A 25,872-nucleotide genomic window follows, 5' to 3' on the forward strand; every position below is an offset into this window, starting at 1 on the left:
CTACTTGCACTTTGTAAAAAATAAATAATCAGCAGTGCAATTGAGCAGATCTATGTAGTGTGCAACCACACATCCAATCCCTTGCAGCCACACACTACATAGATCTGCTCAGCTGCAATGCTGATCATTTTTGCTGGACTTCAAAAAAGGGGGAAGCTGCAAGTGAAAGTAACAGCGCCCCCTACCCTGCAGAGCTATGTGTGGTGGGACACTCTGCACACCTATTTATGGCCTTGATGCCAAGAGAGCACTATTGCTTTTTTCATATTTCTAATATTTTACGCTGGAGAAAGAGTACTTTAAGATTTTTACGTTTTTTCACATAGAATTTATTTTCGTTTCAGAAACACAACAAAGAACCAGGCAAATAGTTAAAACATACAATATAATCATATAATATTTAAGGCATTGGAGAGTGATAAAGTAGAGAGAGAGAGATCAACTACCAACCAATCAGCTCCCAACTGTCATATTTCAAACACAGCCTGTAACATGCCAGTTAGGATCTGATTAGCTAGTACCTTGGGGTCATTCCGACCCGTTCGCACGCAGCGGTTGTTCGCTGTGGTGCAAATGGGTCGGGACTGCGCATGCGCGCCGTGCAATGACTCCGGGAATGAGGAAAGCGGTCGCAGTGGCGACCACAAGAAGATTGACAGGAGGAAGGCGTGTCGGGGGGTCAACTGACCGTTTTCCGGGAGTGGTCCAGTGAACGCAAGCGTGTCCAGGCGTTTTGAGGGCGGATGTCTGACGTCAAATCCGAAACCTGCATCGCTGGATCCGTCGCAAATGGTAAGTATGTTCAGGGCTGGTCTTGTTTTGCTATAAACTTTTTTTAGCATAGCAGGGCTGCACAAGCGTTCGCAGCCCTGCTATGCTAAAATACACTCCCCCATAGGCGGCGTCAGGTTGATTGCACGAGCAGCAAAAAGTTGCTACGTGTGATCAACTCAGGATGACCCCCCTTATCTCTCTCCACTTTTTCACTTTCCAAGGCTTAGTACATCTGCCCCATAAGGAGCAAAATATACCTCATTTCAGACCCCGTGTCAGAGAATTCATGATGAAGGGGGGCGGTTTCACTCCAAGGAGAGGGAGATGGAGAACAAAAGGGGAGGGGGCAGCTTAATTTGAGAACTAAAACATAAAAGACATCCAGAATGGTAAAGTTCAGAAATATGGTATTTGGTGGTTGTGAAGTGAGGCCTAAAGAAGCTCCATAGCACGCTTGTTACATAGGTCGTTTCCAGGAGCAGCGATCTTTCAGGTGGTTCCTTGCGGCTAGGCAATTCCTTACAATCATGAATCAGGCCCTTAGTCAGGAATTGGACTCATCGCCACAGAGGGATACAGCAATGCTAACTTCTGTGCCACAGCGCTGCCGACATATATTTATGATTTTTTTTATTTTATTATGCTAAAGGTTAGTGGAAAATTTTAGTTGGCATGTTTCTGAAGTAGTAGAGGAGCCTATTATGTGAGAAATGTAAATGGATTTTCAGTCCAAAAATTAATTTCTGTAGGTAATGTTGTGGGGTGTTGGGAGTATTTGCTAAAAGTAACGTAGGGTGTACAGAATGGCTATAAAGGCAACATCTGAATTGTGATCCCCACCCTGGTGAAGTTCTGTAAATGAGTCTGGCATTTGCTCAGGGGCGTAGCCAGAACTTTGTGGGCCCCATAGCAACATTTTGAAGGGGCCCCTGTCCAAAGGTTTCTAGAGAGATGCCTCTCTGCAGCAGATGTTCATTGTATGCCCCATAATAGTGCCCTAGTTTATTTACTGAACTATAGTTGTGACTTAGCTAATGTTATCCCCGATAGTACTGCCCTTGTTTATTTTATATACCATATTATGTCACATTGTAGATGGGCCCCTTAGTACCACCCAATGGTGGAAAATGTATACAACACATGTAACTTTGACAGGGAAGGTGGGCCCCTTTCAGCTCTGGGCCCCATAGCAGCTGCACTACCTGCACCTATGGTAGCTACGCCCTTGCATTTGCTGTAGTTTTGCTGATCCTGAGGAGCTCTGAATATAAAAATAATACCTACCGTATGATATCTGATTGTTTTAATATTATTTAACCAATATATAGGGGCAGATTTAACAACAAGTGATATTCTAGTTGTCACTCATTATCAATCTTCAATGGTGTTCCAACCAATCAGCTCCTGTCATGTGTTTGAAAAATGACAGGAGCTGATTGGTTGGACCACCGTGGATCAGTGTTTCCCGATGCTCAATCCCCAATACGCTACCCAAAAAAAAAACAATCGAGCAGATAAATAAGAATACAGAAAACATAGTCATGCATCTACAGTACCTTGTTGGCTGATGCTTCTTCACAATACCTGCCTTATCTATTTGGTTGAATTCTGCCTTCTATTACAGCATGGTCATTTCCAATGTGAGTCCCATTAGATTCTACTTTATGTGCCTTGTCCATGTCACTGCTTGTCAAATTTCCCTCACCATGTCTGCCATCCCATTTCCTGTAAACGTATATATTGGCAGCATCAAAACAATGCTTAACCAAGGGAAAAGCCGGCATTGTATACAGACATCATGTAATAACATGTCATACTGTAAGTGACTTCCTGATACAATGTTGTAGCGCTTGTAACTTAAGTAAACTTTTATACCTGAATTTAACATATTGGAAAAAACAATGGGGGGTGCTTATGGAGGTAAGGACAGAGAGTACAAGAGGAGAAAAGGGAAGGGTGAGAGAAATGAGGAAGGGAGATAAAGAAATGGAGAAGATGAGGAATAGTCCTCTCGGAAAGTGATTTTGAGAGGGGATAAAACCTGATGAACTTGCAGAAATTAAGGAAACTTGATGGTTTATAATGAAGTGTAAATAATAATAATAATAATAATAATAATTTTATTTATATAGCGCTCTTTCTCCAATAGGACTCAAGGCGCTCAACAGACAGAACAAACATAGGGCCTAATTCAGACCTGATCGCTGGACTGCTAATTTTGCTGTCCTGCATTCAGATAGTCGCAGCCCAAGGGCAGTGGCGGATTTAGCGGGGGGCGATTAGGGCGAACGCCCCCCCTACACATACCGGCACCGGGATAGAGGCCGGGTCCCGCCGCAGTGTTGGGAACGGGGTGGAGAGCGGTGCAGCGCGGCGGGGGAAGGGGAGAGAGAGAGCGTCCTGACGCGCGTACAGGGAGGAGGGGGCGTGGTCAGAACAGAGGCCGGCGGGGACAGGCTACAGTGATTGTGTACACTGCTGCCTCTGCCGTCCCTTCTCTGTCTCCTCAGAGACCTGACCACGCCCCCTCCTCCCTGTACGCGCGTCAGGACGCTCTCTCTATCTCCCCTTCCCCCGCCGCGCTGCACCGCTCTCCACCCCGTTCCTAACACCGCGGCGGGACCCGGCCTCCATCCCGACTTCTCATGCTGCTGCGGACAAAATATGAGTAGGTGTCAGTGTATGCCATGTCTCCTCCCCTCCAAGCTAAAGTGTGTGTGTGTGTGTGTGTGTGTGTGTGTGTGTGTCATATCTTCCACCCCCCCTTCTCCTCCTAGCTTGCTAGCTAAAGTGTGTGTGCCATGTCTCCCCTCCTAACTAAAGCGTCTGTGTTCCATGTCTCCCCCCTCCCCTCCTAGCTAAAGTGTCTGTGTGCCATTTCTCCCCCCTCTTCTCCTAACTAAAGTGTATGATATATCCCCCCTCCTAGCTAAAGTGTGTGTGTGCCACGTCTCCCCCCTGTGTTTTTTTTCCTCGCTGCCCCAGTGTAAGTTAATATGGGGGTAGGATTCCCCTTGCCCCCAGTGCCTGCATTATTTTGGCTCATTCAGTGTACTGTAATGTGAATTTCGGCCCATTCAGTGTGCTATAATGTGAATTTCGGCTCATTCAGTGTGCTACAATGTGAATTTCGGCTCATTCAGTGTGCTACAATGTGAATTTCGGCTCATACAGTGTGCTATAATGTGAATTTCAGCTTATACAGTGTGCTCTAATGTGAATTTTGGCTCATACAGTGTGCTATAATGTGAATTTGAGCTCATTCAGTGTGCTATAATGTGAATTTCAGCTCATTCAGTGTGCTACAATGTGAATTTCAGCTCATTCAGTGTGCTATAATGTGAATTTCGGCTCATACAGTGTGCTATAATTTGAATTTCGGCTCATTCAGTGTGCTATAATGTGAATTTGTGCTATAGAAACATAAAATTTGTCGGCAGATAAGAACCACTTGGCCCATCTAGTCTGCCCCCTTTTTTTTTTACATTATTTTTATCTCTAACCTTATTTGATCCTTATTTCTTTGTAAGGATGTCCTTATGTCTATCCCATGCATGTTTAAATTGCCCTACTGTCTTAGCCTCTACCACCCCTGATGGAAGGAATGGCGATTCGCCAGTCTGTATCACCAGTGCGCAGGGTTCTCTCCACTAACTGGCAACATTTTATTAGTAATGGCAACAATAGGAAATTTTAGAAGCGAACGGGAAGGGCATTACTAAGTGGGAGGGGCTATGATTAGGGGGAGGAGTCATCATTCTTAAACCGCCCCCCCTAAAAGTTAAGTCTAGATCCGCCACTGCCCAAGGGGAGTGTAAATTTGCCTGTGCAAGTGTGCGAATGCATGTGTAGACCATGCTAAAAATGTCCCTCAGTCAGCGGACAGCTGCAAATCCGTTCGCACCTCACTCACCATGGAATGTTTTTACCACTGTGTGCAGCCCAGGACTTACTCCTATAGTGCGATGAGAACAGGCTGATCGGGTCCGGAGTTGACGTCAGACACCCTCCCTGAAAACGCTTAGGAACGCCTGCGATTTCCCTGACACTCCCAGAATACGGTCCGTTACCTCCCACAGGTGGCCTCTTCCTGTCAATCAGCTTGCGAATGGCTGTGCAATTAAAATTTTCACACCAGCTTGTCGCTGTTTGAAGTGGGCGTTTCTAGGTGGCAACTGACCGTTTTCAGGGAGTGCTTAGAAAAACACAGGCGTGTCAGAAAAAAAGCAGGCGTGGCTGGGCGTTCGCTGGGCGGGTGTGTGACGTCAAAAGCCATCCCTCCGTCGTTAGAATCAACGCACACGAAGAGTAACTACAGGGCTGGTCTTGTTTTGCACAAAAAGATTTTGCAGGCGCTCTGCTGCACAGGCGTTCGCACTTCTGCAAAGCGAAAATACACTCCCCGCTGGGCGGCGACAATGCGTTTGCACTGCTGCTAAAAACTGCTAGCGAGCGATCAACTCGGAATGACCCCCATCAACTGTACCCGTGTTACATTAGTTTGCAATCACTTTGCAGTTAGGAGCCATATAAGAGGCTATAGCCTAGAGAATGAAGGTAGGACAGCAACTCAATAACCACCCATACCCCTGATCCAGAGGGAGAGTGCCACTGATGTATTGCACAATGTTTCCAATGTAAAAATACTTAAGTCATAAATGCTAAATTACATGCCGATAGATGGAGAAAGTGTACCTTCACTCTGAGTCTCTTCTGGAACCAAATAAATAGGGAAACCCTGTGTTGAAGAGAGAAGACGACTGCGTGGATAATTATGATGGGGAGTATTTGGAACAAATACAAGATCCCTGGTAAAATATTCATTTTGACCACTGCAATATGGCTTATCCAATATATAATCAGTCTTCAACAGAGACAATGTATTTTTAGAGATAAAAATAAATACCCAAGCATTTTATCTTATTTGGCTAATAAAATAATTAAACTGATAATCACGCTTCAGAAGATTTGTGGAACTCAGCCATAGGTAAAGGTCATATGCATTCATTTCAAACTTGGATAGCAGACTAAAACGGATGGATTTCTTTAAATACATATATAAAGGGTAATCAGAATGTTCAAGATATAGAATATAATCATCATATAGTACGATATTGTCTTCCTGGGATCCCCTCGTGTACTCACCAGTCCAGTGTTATGTCATATGCTGGTGGTCAGTAGTGCAACAACTAATGCAAATGTAAATGGTGAGAGTAGGTAATGCTGTCATGTCCCATTCAGGCCTTGTAATTGGCCAGAGAGAGAAAAGATGCTCAAGGATTACCGTCGAAAATGGCAGTACTGGGCTTCTTTATAATGATGTTCATTCCAGACAGAGCATACGTTCAATTTACTGACTGTTGGGATCCCGGCGGTCACAGATAACGACGCCAGAACCCGACAGCCGACAATACCGCCAGCTAGAATCCCGGCAAAACAGGACTATACCCACTCGTGGATGTCGACGACACCCATAGAGTGGGAATAGATCCTGTGGCGAGTGCAGCGAGCCGCCGAGCCCGCAAGGGGACTCTTTGCGCTCGCCCTGCTGCCGGCATTCTGGCGGGTGGGGTGCCACTGTTGGGATATGAACAGCCGGCATCCAGCTGAAAACAGAAATCTATCTAATATTTAAAAAAATTATATTTGCAGCCTCTGAAATACGTGATTATTCTGGTTTGTACCACATTTCATAATCCTGCATTTACAGTCCGGTTTTTATAGCGCTATGTTTCCTTATTTTGTTTTATATGATATTATTTCCCTGCTGCTGCTGACATAGTGATCGCTAGTTGTCTTCCAATAAAGATAAGCTGTGTGTACTGTTCTAACCATCAATCCTTTGTGTAGTTTACTTGTTATAGAACATTTGTATTTGCTTTGTAACCTGTATATTGACATGAATAGCTACAGAATGTTGATGCTTACTTAGCTTTCAACAGAAAGTGATTTACTTTGTAAAACAAGCCTGATCTTGTCATAAAACCTTACTACAACAGCTGAAGCGCCTCTTCCTAAATAAGGATTGGCATTTACGGGCTGATCCAGAGTCATATTGCCTATCGCAGTTCTTCTGCACATACGTATATGTCACACTGCGCAAAAGTCCAGGTAGTATGCAAACAGACGGAGTTGTGATTAAGGCACTTGGGGGATCCGCAGTCTCAGAAATGTGCTGCAAATTCAGTGGGCGTTCCTAGGCGGTGACAGAGAGGAGGCTTAGTGCACGCAGAGATGGTCCATTTTATGGGCGTAATATGGAAGTGTTGTAGGTGTACCGGTGAAAGTGGTTGCGTACAGAGACAGTGAACCGCTCACATAGCAGGCCATACTCAGACGGGCTGGTTTCTCTGGTGCATCTACAGATGCACAAATTGGTATTGACAGTGGGCATTTCAGTACTGGCACTTTTTTACGCACAGATGTACACCAGGGATGGGCTTTGTAGTGGCATTTGCATAAACTCATAGACTGGTGACCGGCAATAGCCGTAGACTATTCAGAATCAGCCAAGTACTGTCACCAGTACAAGACGTGTGTAATGCATGTAGATCATCATAATAAACGCATCACTGTCCAACTTGTGAAAACTATATAGATGTCTTAAAGGTGTTAATGAAAGTGCAATGAGCAATATGACAGTTACTGTACTTGTTATCCTTCTATTTAATGTTGCCTTGGATTGTAATGTGTCTGGGCTTTTTTCTTCACCCCTTTGTTTCTGCTACATTGCACTTATGTCTGGTCAAAACTGGACTTAAATCAAGTATAAACAGACATGGTCTGATGTAAATCTGCTGGATATATTGAGGTCATTCTGAGTTGATTGCTCGCTAGCTAGTTTTAGCAGCCGTGCAAACGCTATGCCGCCGCCCACTGGGGAGTGTATTTTAGCTTAGCAGGAGTGTGAACGCATGCACAGCCGAGCTCTGCAAAAACAGTTTGTGCAGTTTCAGAGTAGCTCGGAACCTACTCAGCGCTTGCAATCACTTCAGCCTATTCCTGACCGGATCTGACGTCATACACCCTCCCAGCGAACGCCCAGTCACGCCTGTGTTTTTGCAAACACTCCCTGAAAACGGTCAGTTGACACCCATTAATGCCCCCTTCCTGTCAATCTTCTTGCGGTCGCCAGTGTGAAGGAAAACTTTGCTAGAACCTGAGCACAACCACAAAGAGCTTTGTACCCGTATGTCGCGCGTGCGCATTGCGGTGCATACGCATGCGCAGAAATGCCATTTTTTCATCTGATCGCTGCGCTGCAAAAATCGTCAGCGAGCGATCAACTCAGAATGACCCCCATTGTCCTGTACGTTTCAAGAACAGCATAATTATAAAAAAAATAAAAAATTACCACATTAGAGCATGGTTGACATAGTGGTTAGCATCCTCACAGGTCTGTGGTCATGTGCTAAATTCCCGACTAAGAGGCTGATTCTGAGTCTTACACAAAGTGGCAGTAGTTACGGGCAGCTGTTGAAACCAAAGTTCCTAGCTTATGCTACAGAGAGAATCTGTTCAACTAATGGTGAAACCCCGGCGGCTCCAGAGGTTGGGCTGCTGCGCAGTCCAAAATTTAAATAGGGGAGCCGCACCAACTGTCATCGCAAACTGACTCACTGGCAGTTGGTGCAGCTCCACTGTTTTAATTTTGGACTACTCTGCAGCCCCACCTCTGCTGCAGCAACTAGCGGGGTTGGTGCATGAGGAAACCCGTGCCACCCATTGGTTTTGCACCGGCTACCACATTCATCACCATTAGTATCGGCTCTTACACCAGCCCCATGCTAGGTGCAAGATACGTCAGACACAGGCTGCCCTTCCCCGTATGCACAAATCGTGCAGAGCTTTACATTCATGACCACGACAGTCCCACAAGACAGGGTGGCTATGTGCGATTGATTTGTCATCGCCCAGTTCATGCCCCACAATGCCCTGTTTCAGGGAAAGATATTTATGGCCAAGTTACTTCTGACTCAGAACAGGACGGACATATGCAAAGATGCACATATTTGCATCTGCACACTGAGGGTGATTCCGACTTGATAGTAGCTGTGCTAAATTTAGCACAGCTACGATCAGGAACACAGACATGTACGATCAGGAACACAGCCACGCATGTCAGTACCTGCCCTGTCGCTGAAGTACAAAAGCATCGCACATCGGCGATGCTTTTACACTTCAGGAGTATCTCCCGGCCAGCGCAGCTTTTGCGTGCTGGCTGGGAGTTACTCTGCGCTGCCCGGCTCGCAGTGGCTGCAGTGACATCACGCAGTCGCTGCGGTCCGCCCCACGCACGGTTCGGCCATGCCTGCGTTGGCCGGACCGCGCCCACAAAATGGCAGCCAAACGCCGCCGTGCCACCCAGCGACCGCCTCTGCCTGTCAATCAGGTAGAGGTGATCGCTAGGCAACAACAGTCGACGGCTGTCAGCCATGTGCCGGCGCACTGCGGCGCCAGCGCTTGCACAGTTCTGACCTGATCGCTGCGCTGCGATGAACTGCAGTAAGCGATCAGGTCAGAATGACCCCCCACTGTGCGTACAAACTCGCGGTTGATCTTTGCAGAGAGTATTTAAAAGCCTGGGATCATTTGGGGCAATTATGGGAAGTGCTGTCAAAAGTGCAGGCATGTCATGACCATTTTAAGGGCGTGTCTCAGCCCGCGACTGTGGTCCAGTAAGCAGCTGCAATGGCTCCGGTGTCTTACTTCCTGCTGCCAAGCTGCACAATTATATGCCTATTCTGTACTTCGCTAATCAAACTATTTGCAACCGGTCCTGCATATAGGTGTCTCATTACAAATCCAGGTTGTTGCAGCATTTGCACATTCTTTAGCGCAGTCACTGTGTACACATTCATAGTAGCAGCGGAATTACCATATGTCTCTGAATCAGGCCTTATATACAGTATGTGGAAATTGGTTTTGGATCAGCAATGTTGAATTGCTCCAGTGCTTTAGTATCCACAGCTGCTGCTTGCAGCGATTTTGATAATAAGGGCCTGATTCAGATGTGGCCGCAATGCCACTGTTTGCTGAGTTAAAAGATTATCGGCCGACAGTGTATGCATCTCAGATGTACTGCACATGCGCCAAGGCACCTTCGCGATGCCGTTCACAGTGAGGATATTCGTTTTCAAGGCATAACCTATATCTGCAATCCCATCTGCAGAAATAATGAATCCAGTATCGCAGTTCCTGTGGCCATTCTCCGCAACCATAGGGGTAGTCAGATGGTTGATTATGGACAGAACTACGAACACCTCTGCGTGTTTGAATGCAGTTGCTGGAATCCGCAATGCCGCTGGCACGGATCCCAGTACATTTCCTGGTGGTTGAACCAATAGCCTGTTTTAGCACAGTGGCTATATAAGAATGCTGGTACTGGTACTTTATCTCCTGGTACTTGGCTGGTACTTTATCTCCAGCGACTTTATCTCCATCTAAGGCTTAGTAAATAGACCCCTTAGTATGGGATGCAGTTAAAATGCCGGCTGCTGGATCATGGTGTTCATAAGACCGACACAGGAATCCTGACAGCTGGCATTTTACCGACAGCCGGAAGAAGACCAACACCTGCTCGTAATCCCCACTCGGTTGGTGGGTCCATACCACTGCTCGCCACCAGACCCAAAGCATGGCAAGTGCAGCAAGCCCGCGAGGGGACCCGCTGCCAGTATTCCGGTAGTAGTCGTATACTGACAGCCGGCATCTCATACGCTGCTATATCATACTGAATCCCTGAATGGTCCCTTTGACCTGTGAAGGAGTTAGCCAGTATCAGACAATCTTCTCTTTTTCACATGCCATCAATGTAGCCAAAAGTAGGTGCCCCTCATCGGGAACACCCTGGTTCAGTGCATCAGGAGACGGCAGGAGTAATATTTTTGCTGTGAGCTGTCTGTTTAGTGTTCCTAAAAAATTATTTATTGAACATAACTGAGTGGACTTAGCGCCTGATTGGGATTTGTACGCCCCCCTGATGGTTTACATATAAACCTATGGTGTGTGGTCAGCACATGCTCAAGAATCATTCTGTGCTCGCAACCCTCATAGACACATCATGATTGGGGGGTTGAAGGGCAAATCAGCACCGTTCTAAAAAATAGGGATGTGTCATCCCTGTATTGTAGGCATGCCGGCCCTAGGTCTGTGTCGTCGGACGCAGACTTCCTGGGCCTGGTCAGTAACTCACCCCCACCCCGCAATGCCTCCCCCCCCATTCACACACACATACACCATCCCCCCATCCCACCAAACTGCACCAATAGATATGCAGTGCAAAATAGCAAGATCTGACTGTGACACCGATTTGTCTGCAGTTCTGTATCAAGGCCCTCATTCCGAGTCGATCGCACGTAGCAACTTTTTGCTGCTGGTGCGATCAACTAATCTCCGCCTATGGGGGAGTGTATTTTAGCTTAGCAGGTCTGCGATCGCTTGTGCAGCCCTGCTATGGTAAAAATTTCACTCAAAACAAGAGTAGCCCTGGACATACTTACCCTGTGCGATGGATCCAGCGATGATGGGCCTGGCTTTGACATCACTCCTCCGCCCTCCGTTCGCCTGGACACGCCTGCGTTTTGCTTACCACTCCCCAAAAACAGCAGCAAACGGTAGGTTGACGCCCCGGAACGCCCTCTTGCTGTCCATCTTCTTTGCGATCGCCGTTGCGACCACTTTCTTCTCTGTAGGCGTTGTTGCCCAATGCATGCGCATTCCAGACCCGATCACACCACAGTGAAGAACCGCTGCGTGCGAACGGACCCCCCAAGTTCAGTATGAGGATTGTAAGTCTGAATCCACTTTTGGTAATTGCATCCTTTACTTTCAGCTACTGAAAAATTTGATATACCATAAAAAAGTGGAAGTACAAAGGCGACCTGTAATCTTATCTAAAATTGTCCATGATGTACTGACAATGTGTGACTTAGTGCTCACTCTAGATCTTGTGTATGGATTAGTGTTCCTTTTCATAATCCACATTAAATCAGAACAATGCCAAACTTCTGTTCAGTGTTTACATTTTATTTTATCCCTGTCGATGATTTGTTTTCTGCTGCTTATGTTTGCCAGGAACAATTGGTTGCCTAGTAACGGAAATACATGGAAAATGAGATGTTGTTTTTTTGTTTTTGTTTAATATTGAAGCCCATGAGATCAAAGAACTGCTCCTGTAATAATGAAAATATAGCCTTTGGTAAAGAACCTTATGTTCCTGTATATAGAAAATGCAGCTTAAAAGAAAATTTGTAACATTTTTATACACACCTTGACAACTGTCTTATGTTAGGCCATTTATATCAGCAAGTCATTGTTTATAACAATGATGCAATAAGTGCACGTGCAGTAACCCATACTGCCAGACATGCAGATGTGTCCTCATACACCTATGGGTATAATTATAAACTGTGTTTATACCAGAAAATTAAAAGGGTAATGCTTTTACTAGCAGTGTTTTGCTAGTAAAAGCATTGCCCTTTTAAATTTTATATATTAAAAAGATCACAAGTGTCTGGCTTTATAACCCAATGCTTCTTCACAGATTCAGACACGTTTGCACACAAACGTATAAATGTCGCACATCAAATTGCTGACTGCAATAGAGCAAAGCAGTTTTGTTGCTTCCAGTTGTATTATTTGTACAAATAAAGGGCCTAATTCAGTAAGGATTGCAAATTCTGCTAATTAGCAGAATTTGCAATCCTTTGGATCACATGCTGGGGGCCGCCCATCGCTGGGCAAGGCCGCCCAGCATGCTGACCGTCGCCTCCTCCCGTTCAACAAGCAGAAATTGCAAACGCATCCCATGTTAGCAGAAACTGAGGAAGCCTCCTGCCGGCGTAGCTTAGCTTCGCCCGCAGGAGGCCTGCTGCCATGTTCTCTATAGCGGCGGCTGCGTGTGATGTCACGCAGCCGCAATGATCTCGCCCCGACACCCCCGTTCATGCCGCAGTGCCCCCGCAATGCTCCTTCTGCCCTGGAAACGGAGTGTTGCAAACCTACCACCCCCCGCCCCACGACCGCCTCTGCCTGATTGACAGGCAGAGGCAATCGCATTTTCTGCGCCACCCCCTGTAGAAAGCGCGGGCGCATGCGCAGGACGGGTGCTGCGCATGCGCAGGACAGGTGCTGCGCATGCGCAGGATGGGTACTGCGCATGCGCCCGTGGAGCGAACGTAATAATTCCGGTTAGATCGCGATTTGCGATCGAACCTGAATTAGCCCCTATATACACATTATGAGAGCAAAAGACGCTTGGAGCAGCTGGGTCACACAAGACCTGGCATGCCGAGAGGGGATATTTAGTGCAGCTGAAGTCACAGTGTATGAGAAGACATCTGTATGCTTAATAGTTATATTTACATTAGACTTATCATAACTAATAGATAATAGACACCCAAGCACAACTCAGAAGGCAGCTTGTGATTAGAACACGTGGGTAACCCTAAAAACCTAGATAAGAACATACCTCCCAACTGTCCCAATTCCAGTGGGACAGTCCCGTTATTCGGACACTGTCCCACTGTTCCACCCACTAGCCACAGTGTCTCTTGGGCAGGGAGATGGTTGGGTGAGCCTTTGATCACCACTGCTCTGCTCTACAAAGCAGTGGATTATGACCGCTGCTCAACCAATTCCAGTCTCCTGCACATGAATCCTGTGTCCTATCAGCAGCCAGGGCACCATATATAAGTCCCTCCCTGGCAACTACTCATTGCCAGTGCAACTTCTGCTGTAACCTGTCTGTTAGTTCTAGTCTGCAGTATTCAGAGTTTGACTTCACAGTTCAATGTGTTCCACCAAGCTGCTGTGTGTTTCTCCAGTGCTAGCCAGTATTGCTGATTGCTATCTTGAGACTCCTGTGTATTATTGAAAGCTTCCAAGTTCCAGCCAGTCCTGCTGTACTCTATTCAGGACTGCTAAGTGGTTCGCTGTGCTTGCCATGCAGCGGGCTCGGTGGCTCGCAGCACTCGCTACAGGTTCTATTCCCACTCTATGGGTGTCGTGGACACCCACGAGTGGGAATAGTTCCTGATGGTTGGCATGCTACCACTGCATGGGCACTATTAGGCAAAATTTGTAAGGGGCACACCACTGTGTGGTCATAATGTGTAAGTGACACCACCACTGTGGGTATCGCATGTAAGGGGCACTACTACTGTGGCATAACGTTATGTGGCGCTACTACTGTGTTAACATAATGTGTAACGGGGACTACTACGGTGTGGGCATAACTTGTAAGGCGCTCTACTATTGTGTGGGCAAAACTTGTAAGAGGCAATACTACTGTGGGCATCATGTGTATGGGGCACTACCACTGTGTGGGCATAATGTGCAAGGGGCACTACTACTGTGGGCATCATGTGCAAGTGGCACTACTACTGTGGGCATAATGTGTAAGGGGAACTACCACTGTGTGCGCATAACATGTAGGGGGCACTATTACTGTATGGGCATAATGTGTGAGGGGCACTATTATTGTGTGGGCATAATGTGTAAGGAGCAATACAAATGTGTAAGGACTAGTACTGTGTGGGATAATATGTATAAGGTGTCAAAGTCGAAAAATATCGTGATTCACAATGCCTTGTACTAACCCCAATGCACATGCCCGCTGCTCGTGCACCCACTCCTCCGTGCGTACGCATCCCCTCAGGTTGCGTAAGGGACGCTCCGACGTCTCCTGCGCATGGAGATGTGTATTTACGGCGGAGTTTGTGAGCGTCTAGCGAGCGACTCGATCGCAACATATTTAACCTAAATAGTGTGTTTTATAGATAGTATTTTCCTTAACAATGTCAGAAAGTATGTTTAGTGTAAACGGTTCTTGGACAGAGAAATTCCTCTTTGCATGATATGAAGGGTCAGACAAAGGTAGAACGGTGATGTCTAGTATCCAGCTGTAGAGTATTTTAAATGTAACATTTCGGTGTTGGTTAGGAAGAGATTGTTCGCTCCTGCGTATAGTTATGTTTAAAAGTAGTTTCTAGACATTTACTGTATTTACTGTTCATTATCCATGCGGCGGGAATCCTGAGGATACCTCCCACCTGAGCAGTTGGAAATAGACACAGCCCACCTGTTCGAACCCACCTATGACCTTTTGTTATAATGCAGAGACACATTCCTGTGTCCAATGAACAATGAGATTGTAGGGACCATTGTATCGTACTGTATGTTGTGTATATAAAGGCCACTATTGCTGGACCAGCACTCACTCTCTCTACAAAGGTTTTCACACTGAAGGCTGAGGGCTGGTCCAGGACGCGCTTGCGAATCATTCCCACGTGTGTAAGTTTCTCTGTAGCCATTTTGTTATTCTTTATGTACGCCATTCGTTCTCATTTTGTTATCCTTTAAGTGTTTGCCATTTTATTCTCTTTGTGTTTGTTCTGTTTGCGATCGTTCGCTATTGTTCACATTTATTTCTTGTTATTCTGTTTAGGTATTGATGTTAGGTCTGTAGTGTATAAGCTGTAACTGTTTTTCCCCTTTTTATACTAAAGTATCTTCTACGAAGGTGTTGGAACCTTAACAGGTCTTGTGTGTTTCACCAGTTATTGTAAAGGGTTTCTGAGCGTCTCAATCGCTCAAACAGCTTTCATATTATCAAGGTCAATAAGCGTTACATTGTGGTAATATTACAGTACTAAGGTTTACAGTATAAGCATACCCTTACAGTGTGTTGTTAAACAAGGTTTACAGTGTGTCATTCAGTGAGTGTCAGCGCCGCTCGTGTCTCACTCTCACAGCACAGCGTCCGCTACGCCAACAGCGTAGCAGTACGGTACTTGGACCGCCTATAGCGTACTCAATACCAAGCGTAAGCCCGCGAGCGTACGTGCCGCTCGTGCGTCGCGCCCATGGTTAAGCGTCTGCTACGCTAAGTGCGTACCCTTACGGTACTCCGTGCGCCGATTGCGTACTAGTCCATAATAAGTATATAGCTTATGTTCAAAGGTAAATATTTGACTTTATCAAAGGAGTACTACTTTGTAGTGTAATTTTAATAAGGGACTGTAGTGTATGGTGTAATGTGTATAAGGAGTATTACTGTGTGGCATAATGTGTAAGGAGCAGTACTGTGTGGCATAATATGTATAAGGGGTACAACTGTGTAGTGTAATGTGAATAAGGGGCTCTAATGTGTGGTAAAATGTGTATCAACGATACTACTGTTTGGCACAATGTGTTAGGAGCATTTCTGTGTGACGTAATGTAAGGAGCGCTACTGTGTAGTGTCATTTGAATTTGGGGCACTGTTGCATGACCACGCCCTTTCTCCCACAAGACCACACCCTTTTTCCACCATGCACGCTGTGCCTATTTAAAATATGTGGGTGAGGCACCAATGCTCTTTCTAGCACAGGGCACCATAATGTATACTTAAGGCTCTGCTGATTGCTGTGTGTTACAGCATTGCTCTTTGCCCTAGAACCAGCAGTTTGGCTCTACAGATTATGCCCCTCACATAGACCAACAATCCAATGTGCTTTGTTATATGTTTGCAAAAAGACATATCAGAAACTTGTTTTTCTGTGTGTTTGTTTATGTGTGCGTGGTCATGCATCAAATATTATTTTTTGTTGTTATTGGTGCAGTTGAAGCTGTGTGGGAGATTCATTATAGCTGCTGACCTCTCATACATTGCCTTGGATATCGTCCTGGATATCAGCTTGCTATCTTTTAGAGAGCAGCGCCGATATGGACAGGGGCGCCCCTGTCTCTGAACAAAAAACGCTGCTGCGCTCGCTGCCGGTATTGCGGCTGTTGGGATGCTGCTGTCAGGATCCTGACAGCTGGCATCCTATCAGCCGGCATATCATACTGAACCCCTATAAAAAAGCCCTGTCTTCAACAAACAAACATTAGCAGTCTCTGTTTTGTAAAAGCTCTTGCATCTGAAGAAAGTGTCCACTGCCCCCTCAACAGACCCCACCCACTAAACAGACCCCACCCCCATTAGAGCTGCTACCAGAAAATGTCCCAGGATGGTTTTCCAGCCCAATCCGCCCCTGGCTGTGTGCTATCCACAAACTCCTAAGTGCTGTTGTATGCTGCTGAAGTATCAAACTAGGCATTTGGTTTCCCCCAGCACCCTGAATGATAACAGTAACCAGATATAAATCCCACATAACAATAGAATTCAGAGATCTTCGTTACACATATTTGCGCAAATGTGTGGTTAAGCCCCAAAGCCGCATCAAGGCGTCTCTGTATATTTGGGGTCCCTAGCGCTATATCTAGGTGCAGGGTGTGGCACCCCAAAACACCAGCATAAGCCAGAAAGCCCAGCGTAGCATACCAGTGAAAAAAATATAGTGTTAATAAATTAGTATTTAGGAAGCCGAAGCTATAGAGAGGGTGATACAAAAATGAAATGTAATTAAAATAGAGAAATAGTGTTAGAAAATAAATAAGTGAAAAGTGTTAATAGAATGTAAAGGTATGCCACACTAAAGCCATCCAGCTCAGCCAATCCAGAGGCACCACACCTCACACCTCCATTACCCCAATCTGGGTCTAAGATTAACCAGCAAGGAGCCACATGATAATGGCTCCTTACTACAATATGTCTAAGCTAGGAGCTACCTACCTTGGAGCAACCCCATAATGCTCCATGTGGCATGTCAGGGGCTGCACCTCCTCCTAATGCAGGAACCTCTCTGCCTCTCACAACAGACATATATAATGGTAGATGCTTAATTAGCTTAGTGATATCATTCAGGTGCTCGAAAGGGAGGGGTATTTCTGAGCAAGAAAAAAAGGCATTTGTTTCCCCCAGCACCCTGAATGATAACAGTAACCAGATATAAATCCCACATAATAATAGAATTCAGAGATCTTCGTTACACATATTTGCGCAAATGTGTGGTTAAGCCCCAAAGCCGCATCAAGGCTTCTCAGTATATTTGGGGTCCCTAGCGCTATATCTAGGTGCAGTATCAAACTATCCTGCTAGCAACATTCAGGCTCCTACATGAATCTGTGTAACTGTAAGCACCAGTCAGTCCAACTGGAGTTACTCAGTCATCTGAGGAAGCCTGTCTGTTCTGCTGGTCTCATCACTCAGTTACACCAAAGACATTCTCATTGATAGTCTACATGCAAAGCACTTCTACTATTCTCCTGTGCAGCGGTTAAAGTGGGCGGGAACGAGGTGGAACTGAGTTCCACCACCTGTAATGGTAGGTGGAACTAGTTCCACCACCTCCATTGCCCTGCACAGTAATTCCAACAGAAAAACTTGCCCCATCACCTACATCAATAGATGATACAGGCGGTGCTAGTGTTACTGATGAGCTGCACACACCTCCTTCTTCCTCAGGTCCTGGTGGCTCCGTGGTCCTTCTCCATTTACAGACCACCCCTCCTGGTACTCACACATGCTGTGTCTGTTAGAACAGCATTCATCCCCTCATCAGGTCCAAGTGGCTTCATTTTCCAGCACAATGTGTTGAAGTAGAAATATATATATATCAAATATATATACAGGCGCTGTGATGGGTGGCTTGTCCTAGCAGCTGTTTGGATAAGGGGTAGTCAAGCCCTTTTAAGAACAAGGTAAGTGAAGAAAAATATACAGCGCTATTTGACACAGTAAGATCTAAGCAAATATGTATTTAATGTTAATTTAAAAAAGCTAATACAAGTAAAAACATATCAAACTGAGATGAATAAACATAAAATCTATGTCTCACAATTGAATCTTTGGTGGACTTTGAGACCTAGTGAATACTAGCACCAACTAGTATATATGAAAGCACCAATTAGCATGAATATACCAAGCGTAAATACAGTCATGAATACGGACCAAGTGTTTAATAATTCATCCAATTAGATGTGGTTACCAAGTCTGTGTTCCGTTTAAAGAGGCTCCCATAGATGCAAGTTCGTATAGCAACGGCAGCAATTGTTGGAGTCCTGGTTCACAGTTCAATGGGTGCTCCGTGTTCCAATGTGTGGGTTCTCCTATAGAAATAGTGGGCGATAGCAGTGCCAATGTGGAGTCCTGGTTCACGGAGGCAATGAATTGCAGGGTCCTGACTGTAGATGGTGGTGCAATGGTGGTGCTGGTCAACAAAGGTCCACGCAAGGTCCCAAACTAACGCGTTTCACTGCTCCAGGCAGCTTTGTCAAAGCAGCCTGGAGCAGCGAAACGCGTTAGGTTGGGACCTTGCGTGGACCTTTGTTGACCAGCACCACCATCTACAGTCAGGACCCTGCAATTCATTGCCTCCTTGAACCAGGACTCCACATTGGCACTGCCATCGCCCACTATTCCTATAGGAGAACCCACACATTGGAACACGGAGCACCCATTGAACTGTGAACCAGGACTCCACCAATTGCTGCCGTTGCTATACGAACTTGCATCTATGGGAGCCTCTGTAAACGGAACACAGACTTGGTAACCACATCCTATTGGATGAATTATTATACACTTGGTCCGTATTGTCAAAGTCAAAAAATATCATGATACATATCCCTTGTACTAACCCCTCATGCACATGCACGCTGCTCGTGCACCTGGTCCCCCGTGCGTACACATACCTGCAAGTTGCGTAAGAGATGCTCCAGCGACTCGTGCGCATGATATGTGTATTTACGGCGGAGTTTGTGAGCGTGTAGCGTGCGACTCGAACGTAGCATATTTAACCCAAATAGTGCATTTTGTAGATATTATTCCCCTAGACCATGTCAGCGAGTATGATTAGTTTAAACAGTTCCTGGACAGAGAGATTCCTCTTTGCATGATAGGAAGGGTCAGATAAAGGATGAAAGGTGGTGTCTAGTATCCAGCTGTAGGGTATTTCAAGGGTAACATTCCGGTGTTAGTTAGGAAAGGATCGCTTGCTCCTGCGTATAGTTATGTACAGAAGTAGATTGTGAACATTAACTGTATTTGCTGTAAATTACACATGCGGCGGGAATCCAGAGGATACCACCCACAAGAGCAGTTGGGGAAAGACACAGCCCACCTGTTCAAATCCACCTATGACCTTTGCTGTAATGTAGAGCCACATCCCTGTGTCCAATGAACAATGAGATTACAGGGACCATTGTATTGTGAATGTATGTTGTGTATATAAAGACCACTGTTGCCTGGCTGGACACAAGACTCTGAAGGCTTTCTACCTGAATAGCTGAGGACTGGATCCAGGTTGCGCTTGCGAATGATTCCCCACGTATGTATATTCTCTGTAGTCATCATCATTATTCTCTGTTATTCTGTTAGATTTCCTTGTTAGCTTGTAGTGTATAACTTGTAACTGTTTAACCTTTTTCTCTGAATAATCCACGGCGGTGTTAGAGCCCTGTGATTTAGCAAAACCCAGTGTTGTGGTATCACTTTCCTGCAAAGGGCTTTCTTAGCGTCTTAATCGCTATAACAGTATAAGCATTGTTAAGGTTTTTAGGCGTTACATCGTTGCAGTATTTGACTACTAAGGTTTAGAGTATAAGCACATCCATACATTGTTTTGTTAACAAGGTTTACTGTATATTATTCTGTGAGCGTACGTGCCACTCGCGCGTCGCGCCCACGGCTTAGCGTCTGCTACGCTAAGTGCGTACCCGTACGGTACTCAGTATGCCAATAGCGTGCTTGGTATGAAGCGTGAATCCGTGAGCGTACGCGCCGCTCGTGCGTCGTGCCCACGGCTTAGCGTCTGCTACGCTAAGTGCGTACCCATACGGTACTCAGTGCGCAAATAGCGTACTTAGTCCGTAGTGTGTGTAATAAGTCTAGTGGCCATAGCGGCTCCAAGGTAATAGTATATAGCTTTATGTTTTAAGGTAATATTTGACATTATCAGTATTCATTACTGTATTTACGCTTGGTATATTCATGCTAATTGGTGCTTTCATATATACTAGTTGGTGCTAGTATTCACTAGGTCTCAAAGTCCACCAAAGATTCAATTGTGAGACATAGATTTTATGTTTATTCATCTCAGTTTGATATGTTTTTACTTGTATTAGCTTTTTTAAATTAACATTAAATACATATTTGCTTAGATCTTACTGTGTCAAATAGCGCTGTATATTTTTCTTCATTTTCCAGCACGATGTATGTTATGTCATGCAGTCACCGCTGTTGAAGTGAAGAAGAGCCATGAAGAGGTGCAGGCTCTGTGCATCTTGAAGACAAGGATGAGATGTGGCTGGAGATGTGTATAAGGGGCACTACTGTCGGCAATATGTAAATAAGAAGCACTAATGTGGTCATTATCGGTAAGAGGCGCTACTATAGTGGGCAGGGTAAATGAGTTCCACCACCTCTCCAAGACCACTTTAAGCCCTGCTCCTGTGTATCTCTGTAGTATCTTAACCTACCAGCTCACCCAGCTTCTTCTGTCTGCAGCTGAGATACTCCTAGTAACAGAGCTTCACAGCACTCCCTGCTGGTGAACACAGACTAGAGACTTGTCCACATCCTGGTACCCTCAGCCTACTCCATCCTGCCAACTACACTAGAAGCATAATGGCGTGAACCACTACTAAATGGTTTTTGCGCTAGGATTCTTAATACCACAGAGACTATCTATATTGTAGTACTGGTTACTCACTGCAGTTCCTGTTCTGATCTTTTTCGCCAGCCCTGCTGGTAACCAGAGTCTGTGCTCTATCTTTATTTGTTTCCTTCTATGTTCATTAAACAAGTTCCATTTAATCACCTATGTGGAGAAGCTTTATTAAACCTCCAAATTTCCACCACACATCCTTCAGCCATATAGCTGCCTCGGCCCTGATGCGAATCCAAATGAATCACAGACACTGACAGTCAATATACTGCAGTCAAGAAACTGACCTGTAGGATACAATACCAAATGTTAGTATACTGTGGTCAGTGAACTGACCTGTAGAATATTATAACAAATGTTAGTATACTGTAGTCAGGGAACTGACCTGTAGGATACTATAACAAATGTTATAATACTGTGGTCAGGGAACTAACCTGTAGGATACAATAACAATCGTTAGTATACTGTGGTCAGGGAACTGACCTGTAGGATACTATAACAAATATTAGTATACTGTGGACAGGGAATTGACCTGTAGGATACAATAACAAATTTTAGTATACCATGGTCAGGGATCTGACCTGTAGGATATTATAACATATGTTAGTATTCTGTGGTCAGGAAACTGGCCTTTAGGATATTAAACAATTTTGTTATACTGTGGTCAGGGAACAGACCTGTAGGATGCAATAACAAATTTTAGTATACTGTGGTCAGGTATCTGACCTGTAGGATACAGTAACAAATTTTAATATACGCTTGTCAGGGAACTGACCTTTACGATATTTTAACGATTTTTGGTATACTGTGGTCAGGGAACTGACTTGTAGGATACAATAACAAATGTTAGTATACTGCGGTCAGGGAACTGACCTGTAGGATACAATAACAAATGTTAGTTTACTGTAGTCAGGGAACTGACCTGTAGGATACAATATCAAATGTTAGTATACTGTGGTCAGGGAACTTACCTGTAGGATACAATAACAAATGTTAGTTTACTGTAGTCAGGGAACTGACCTGTAGGATACAATAACAAATGTTAGTATACTGTGGTCAGGGAACTTACCTGTAGGATACAATAACAAATGTTAGTTTACTGTAGTCAGGGAACTGACCTGTAGGATACAATAACACATGTTACTATACTGTGGTCAAGGAACTGACCTAAAGATACCTGATTCTAGTTACACCCTATGCTGTTACTGCAATAACTGCTTTTTTTGATTTACCTTTACAGTACTTTGTCAGATAAATGGCTAATAAAATGCAGGTTGAAACACAAAAATATAAAATTATTTGTGAACTTGGCAAAGATACCATTGTTATACACCAGTGTGAATTAATTTTGAATTAGATTTAATTTTTTTGTTATATGTCCATATTTTGTGTGGCACATTTCATGTACAGTCTGTTAGCGGTAGTAGATTTATGCCAAACCTGTATTTGGAAAGTCACTTGTAGCTTTGTACCGTAACTATGTGTGTTTGTGCCAATCTCATCTCAGTGGTAAATATGAGTAATAGTCCTGTGCGCAGTATTAATGTATCTGGAAGTTAGCAGACTCTCGACAGTCTATAAACAGAACAGCAATGTGAAGTGGAGCTAATTGGTTTTAAGTCAAGACTACTGAAAATAAAATGTGGGCACCAGTAACATCTCGTATTAGTTTTGGAATGTGTTTTTGTTTCCACACATAATTTACTTTTTATAGTACATTATGGTTTGTTCTATTTCTTTCCTATATTATGCAGCTAAATGTCGCCTTTGTCTCACCTTTATTACTTTTTTCTTTAACTGTTTAAGTGAAAGGATAAATCATAAGTTACCAACATATATTGGTAACATATATTGATATATTTAACTCACTTTTGTAAACCTGATCTAATCCCTTGGCAGTACAAAGGAAATTTTCAAATGTTTCTATTTAGTGTACACACAGAATTTGTGTTTAGACGTTCTGCACCAATGATCCTTTGTAGCAGGAAGACTATGGGGCCTAGTTACCACAACATTCTGCCCCGATAATTATGCAGTCATGTTTCCGCACTAATCTAAGTATCCACCTATTTATCATGGACCAGCAATGCATTAAGGTTACTAGCACATCGCTGTCCCGACACAATGTAAATATTCTTTGTTTAGGCTATAAATAATATTCATGTCTTGGAAGAGGTGAAATTATATGAGGAGGTTGTTCATCTTCATAATCACATCCCAAAACAAACAGATACATAAATGAGACTATGGGCCAGATGCATCATCGCTTGGAAAGTGATAAAAATGGAGAGTGAGAAAGTACCAGCCAATCAGCTCCTAACTGCCATTTTTCAAACACAGCCTGTGACATGGTAGTTAGGAGCTGATTGGCTGCCACTTTTTCACTCTCCATTTTATCACTTTCCTAGCCCAGTATATTAAAGCTGTATGACCAATAGTAATAATGTGAAAGGACCAAAGCATTTTTTTTAAATAAAAATCGCAGCACAGTGGCACAGCAGTTAGCATTGCTAGCTCACAGTGCTGGGTTCATGGGTTCAGTTTTAACCTGGGCCCTATATGTGTCAAGTTTGCCTATTGGGGGTAATTCCAAGTTGATCGCAGCAGGATTTTTGATAGCAATTGGGCAAAACCATGTGCACTGCAGGGGAGGCAGATATAACATGTGCAGAGAGAGTAAGATTTGGGTGGGTTATTTTGTTTCTGTGCAGGGTAAATACTGGCTGCTTTATTTTTACACTGCAAATTAGATTGCAGATTGAACACACCCCACCCAAAGGTAACTCTCTCTGCACATGTTATATCTGCCTCCCCTGCAGTGCACATGGTTTTGCCCAATTGCTAACAAAAATCCTACTGCGATCAACTTGGAATTACCCCCATTGTTCCCATACTTGTGTGGATTTCTTCAGGTGTTCTCTCATAATAAAAATACATACAGTACTTGCAGTGGTGCAAGTAGAAAAAATGTCTTATAGGTACTGTGTGTGCCCGCTTTTTCGGCGCGCGTGCTGAAAATTGGGTGTGGCCAAATGCCACATGGGGCGTGACCAATGAAAATGGGTGGGGGTGATACACATATGGGGGGGCCAGATACACTTATGACACTAATAGTGCCAGATACACATATGCCCCCCGTGCCAGATATGCCCCCACCGTGCCAGATATGCTCCTACAGTGCCAGATGCACAAATGCTCCACGGTGCCAGATGCCCAAATGCTCCACGGTGCCAGCCGCACAAACCCCCCACTGTGCTAGATACACAAATGCCCCCAGTAATGCCATATAGGCCCCCACAGTTCCAGATACACATTACCCCAGAGTGTCAGATACACATTGCCCCAGAGTGTCAGATACACATTGCCCCAGAGTGTCAGATACACATGTGCCCCCACAGTGCCAGATATGCCCCCACTGCGCCAGATACACATATGCCTCCCCAATGCCAGATACACATGCCCCCACAGTGCCGGAAACATATATGCCCCCTTAGTGCCAGATATGCCCCTTCAGTGCCAGATATGTTCCCAGTGCCAGATACACATGCCCCCACAGTGCCAGATATGCCCCCTCAGTGCCAGATATGCCCCACAGTGCAAGATATGCCCTTACAGTGCCAGATACACATGCCCCACAGTGCCAAATATGCCCCCACAGTGCCAGATACACATGCCCCCACAGTGCCAGATACACATGCCCCCACAGTGCCAGATATGCCCCCACAGTGCCAGATACACATGCCCCCACAGTGCCAGATATGCACGCCACCGCTGCTGCCGGACTCAGGGGACTTAGGCAGGAGAGGAGAGGCGCATGCTGCACTCTCCTCTCTCCAACACCCAGTGTCTGCAAGGTGGCGGCCCAGCGGTACGGCGTAACTGCTGGGATTTTCTTACAGGTACGCCGTACCGCCCCGTGCCACCATACTTGCAGCACTGAGTACTTGTAGGTTAATTGGTTTCTGACAAAAAAATAACCTTGGTGTATGTGCTTGTGTGTTAGGGAATTTAGACAAAATCTCCAATGAGACTGGGACTGATGTGAGTAACCAATATTCTCTATAAAGTGCTGCATAATATGTAAGTGCTATATAAACAAACTTAATAAATAAATAAATAAATAAATAATTAAATAAATATGTCCTTTATGCAATATGCGCCAGGTTTCCAATGCGTGAAAAGATACTTCACTCCCTTATTTCACAGTGAGTCACCAAAGTGAGAGGCAAAAGCCTTTGTGGTTTCCTGTTGCCTGAAAACCCCCCTTCACAGCCCAGCCAATGGCCCGAATCATGACCACAATAGCAGTGTACTGTATATAATACTATTTTACTAGAGCTGCCGCCACAATATGCAGAATAAGGGATGTGACAGAGATGTACCTTACAGTCACATCTAAATTAGGCTGACCATACTATCCCTTTAACCTGGGACACTCATGAATTACACCAGGGCCAGCTCCAGGCCTACTAGCACCCTGAGCGAGAAAATTTAAAAGCTCCCCCAGTGCCAGATATGCCCCCACAGTGCCAGATACATAAATGCCACCACAGTGCAGATATGCCCC

The sequence above is a fragment of the Pseudophryne corroboree genome, chromosome 2, assembly GCF_028390025.1.
Source record: "Pseudophryne corroboree isolate aPseCor3 chromosome 2, aPseCor3.hap2, whole genome shotgun sequence".
Taxonomy (NCBI): Eukaryota; Metazoa; Chordata; class Amphibia; order Anura; family Myobatrachidae; genus Pseudophryne; species Pseudophryne corroboree.